This window comes from Mus pahari, chromosome 18 (assembly GCF_900095145.1).
Source record: "Mus pahari chromosome 18, PAHARI_EIJ_v1.1, whole genome shotgun sequence".
NCBI classification, from domain to species: Eukaryota; Metazoa; Chordata; class Mammalia; order Rodentia; family Muridae; genus Mus; species Mus pahari.
Genome location: NC_034607.1, coordinates 17,962,415 through 17,967,023, shown reverse-complemented (window position 1 = coordinate 17,967,023; position 4,609 = coordinate 17,962,415).

Below are 4,609 nucleotides of genomic sequence, written 5' to 3'. Positions count from 1 at the left end.
CCTGAATTTTTGATCTTAGCCATTCTGACTGGTGTGAGGTGAAATCTTAGGGTTGTTTTGATTTGCATTTCCCTGATTAAGGATATTGTTAATTTTTTTAAAAAAAGGTCTAGTTATAAAATGGCAACTAAGGAATCCAATATTGATTCTCTGTTGTTAAATGAAAATTAATTAATCAAAGAAATGGTTATAAAATCTCCTGAGATACAAGTTTGGTGAAACATTTCCTCATAATAAAGAGAGAAAAGTGGTGTGTGTGTGTGTGTGTGTGTGTGTGTGTGTGTGTGTGTATGACAGTTAGTTATAGAACAGCATTGGCTGCTGTTGCTATTCAGGAACCATATACCAAGTGTTTTCTCATTTGCTTGGAATCCTGACTTAGCTATCCTGGAGGCTAGGGGGATGTGGGACAGTAAAACAATGCCAGGAAGTTTGGTGGGTAGACTGGGTTGAGACCCAGAGACTTGGTGGGGATACACCTGAGACTTGGGCGACGCCCTGCTCCCTGTCAGATTCCTGGTCTGGAACAAGTGCCACACTCCTCACATAAGAAAACATGACTTGTGGTCACATAGGCCCAGAACAGAGTTCTCAATGCTAATGAGGTATCTAGAGGCTCTGAGGGCTTAGCCAATAACCATCCCTTCCTTGACCTTCCTCCCAGCAGAAGGTAATTAATCTTGGGTCCACCGTGAGAGGTAGGGTATGCATCCATTTTCTGCCATGAACAGTCAATAAACAATTTAGAACCATAGACTGTCTCTTCCTTTTCTCTTTTTTATTGGATATTTTATTTATTTACATTTCAAATATTATCCTCTTTCCCTTGATCTACCTTCCTGTTGCTGTTCCAATACCACAAAGTTTTTTATCATGAATGCTGTATAGTACAGCTTGAGGTCAGGGATGGTGATTCCCCCAGACATTCTTTTATTGTTGAGAATAGTTTTCACTATCTTAGGTTTTTGGTTATTCCAAATGAATTTGCAAATTGTTCTTTCTAACTCTATGAAGAATTGAGTTGGAATTTTAATGGGGATTGCACTGAATCTATAGATTGCTTTTGGCAAGATGACCATTTTTTACTGTATTAATCCTGCCAATCCATGAACATGGGAGATCTTTTCATTTTCTGAGGTCTTCTTCGATTTCTTATGTCAGGTACTTGAAGTTCTTATCATACAGATCTTTCACTTGCTTGGTTAGAGTCACACCAAGGTATTTTCTATTGTTTGTGACGATTGTGGAAAATGTCATTTCCCTAATTTCTTTCATAGTCTGTCTCTTTCACCAAGATTCACCAGGGGCGTGTGAAAAAGGCCTTTGCCTACAGAGCTTCAGCTAAATCTCCTGCAGAAGGACCATCTGTGCTCCCAGACAACCACTTCCCAGCTAAGGACAATCACTGCAGAGCTAAGCTGTAGCCCCCCACCCAGCTCCCCTACCTCCCAGCCCCAGCTAGGTGCTGTCCTCAGCCTGCAGGTTCCCTGATGCTACTCTCAGCTGTTCTGAGACTCCCAGCAGCCCCTGGATGTCCTCATCACAGGTCTGGGGACACCTGAACCAGCTCTGCCTTTCTCACATCTCAGGCTGTCCTTTCCTACCCCTACAGTAGTGTCTTGGTGCTTCCCTGAAGCCCAGCAGGATAAGGGCAGTCAAACAACCCCACTCTCTCGAACAGAGTGGCCAGCCATGCCCTGAGGCTGGCAGAAAGCAGAACCAACAGCTGGGATGCAGTTACCTTTTTGCCTCCCTTCCCTATCCTGGTGTTAAAAGCAGGCACCACCACATCTGGCTTTATTATGTGAATTTAAGGAGTCAAAATCAGGTTGTCTTCAGGCCTGCAGGGCAAGCAGCTTACCACCTGAACTGTCTCCCTCACTCACGAGAAACAATTATCTTTTTTTTAAAGCATATTACTTGAATATGTTTTGGAAAAATCACGAGGAAATACTTGCTAGAAATAATACATCATTGCCAAGGTATTTATAAACCCATGAGTAGTTTAGAGGAAGTTTGAAGATGCCTAGAAAATATCTCTAGCATTTGAACATGATAATAAAGTAAGAAAATAAGAATGGATTTGGAAAAGGAAGGTTTGTGACTCAGTCGTGCTAGGTGGCTGAGTGGGCCGAGTCTATTCAAGTTTTCCTCCCTAAATGGAATGAGAGACCGGGGAAGCTGGGGCATGGTTTTTGTGTTAAAATAAAAGGTCCAGAAGAGACAGGTAACCTCTATATTGCCCAACTTTTACCAGGCAAAATCTAATAACACAGAAGGGGAAACAAAGTGTTATTTTGGGGGACATAATAATCGACCCAAGTCATGTGGTCTCAGCTGTAGAAATTATGAAATGTTCTGTTTGTTCTACAGGAGCATAAGCATTGTAGACTGTTTTTCAAGATGAAAAAATCTCAAAGCAAAAAATAAAAATTTGGTTGCCAATCATCTATCTCGGTGGCTTTTCCTTTTGCTATGATAAAAATACCGGACGAAAACAACTTAAGGGTCCAGAGTTCAAGGTTATTCGTTAGGGAAGGCTCAGCAGCAAGGGCTGACAGCAGCTGGCCACAGCACAACTGTTGTCAACAAGCAGAGAGTGAGGATAATCAAAATCAACGTTTTGCACCCGTTCTTGTGTTCCAGGATCTGTGCCTAGACCTGATGCCATTCACATTGATGGGTGCTCCCACCTCAATTAGCCACTCACAAAGTCCTCCACTGACACAGCCCAGGCCCAGTCTCCTAGACGGTTCCACAATCAAGTTGACAACTGAGATTAACCATCGCACTATCTCATGGAGAAGCCTGCAGTAGTCATTTCCACTTGCCACCTACCTCAGAAATAGTAAACGTGGAATTAGCAGCAATTCTACTGATATATGCCAAGAAGAACTGAACACAGGACCTTAATGGTGGATAGCCCATCAGGTAAGGGCATTCACTCCTAAGCATGATGGCCCGAATTTGATTCCCAATACCCACATGGTAAAAAGAGGGAGCTAACTCCCATTAGTTGTCCTCTGATATACACACATACACACATGCTCACACACCACACAGACACACAAACACAGACACACACACAGTAAATAAGTAAAAATGTAATTAAAGAATATGTGTATACTAATACTCATATAAAAATAGATGGGAAGGAGTCAAATAGTTATCATCCATCAAATGGGTAAACAAAAATGTACTGTATCAATTCAATGGAATATTAATAATCAGCTCTTTAAGAAGAATGGATTTTCTATGTGAAACCATAACATGGGTGAATCTTAAAAATAAGTGAAATAAGTTAGATACAGAACACATGCATACTTCATGATTCCACACGCTTGAGTGACTAGAACAGGCAAATCCACTAAAGGTAGGCAAGTGGTGATCAGGAGCTGTGGAGAAGCGCCCAGTTACTCTTTAACTAATGCAACATTCCTGTTGGGAGTGGCGCACTTTTAGGACTGAAGATAGTGGTGGTGGTTTCACGATGGCATAATGGCATTCAGTCACTTAATGCCACTGTATCCCGAAAATAGTTAACGTTGTGACATTTGTGTTTCCTGGATTTCACCACAGAATCAGGTTTAATGGTCCACCTCTCTGACCTCCGTGTTCTCCGTGCACTGCTCACAAAGTGGGTGGAGGTTTGTTTCTCTCAAGTAGGAAACACCTGTTTCTTTCCTACCCACCACTGTGGTCCCGAGGCAGGCTTTGCCCACTGCAGTCATCAGTTAACAGACTGAATGTAAGAATACATAAATCCAAAATGATATGTACAGAGAGAAAGGGATTAGAAATAATCATGGTATTTTCCTATCTCCAGGCTTAACAATCTTCATCTAAGGATCAGATTTAAGGGCTTCAGAATCAGATCTTGCCCTGTAGACTCAGAAAATATCTCTTCTCCTCTGAGCCAGATTTCCCCACAAAACAGAACTATAAGAACAGTATACCATGCTGGACCACTAGATCCCAGGAGTACACGAACCTGCTAACTGGACAGACCTCATTCTGTGAGGAGCAGGATAAGGAGTCAGGTGGCTTGTGGGTGACAGCCTGGAGACCCCCTGGCTCTCCCTGCTTTGGCAACTATAAATTTTCCTTTTCTAGTCCTATCTTGGGTAGAAGAGAAACACTGAGTTGGATCCCTGAATTTGTTTGTATGGCTAGATCTTTACTATTTAATGATCCCTGCTCTGCCTTTACTGGGCTTCTGTATCATTTTCTTTTTTTAAATAGTATTCTACCTCCTACCAGCAACAGCACCCACAGATGAAACCCAAAAAATGTAGTTGCTTAGTTGGTGGAGAAGTCCACACTGGCCCAAGGGACTTAGTTTCTGCAGTTGAAGAAGGAATCTTTATTAGCAGGTTGACATTTCCTTTCAAGTAATGTATTTTTCACTCTTAACCAGTTGTCTTTGCAATGAAGGTACTCTGTAAATACACTCAGTTATGGAGAGCTTGTAGGCGTGAGATACTGCCACAGATGCTTTTATTTGCTCGTGAAGCCCAGCTAGAGAGATACTGGTTTTGTTTGTGTAGTTGGTTTTTTTCACCCTGGATATATAGATCTGCAATATAACAGAGGAGGGGGGGGCGCGGTT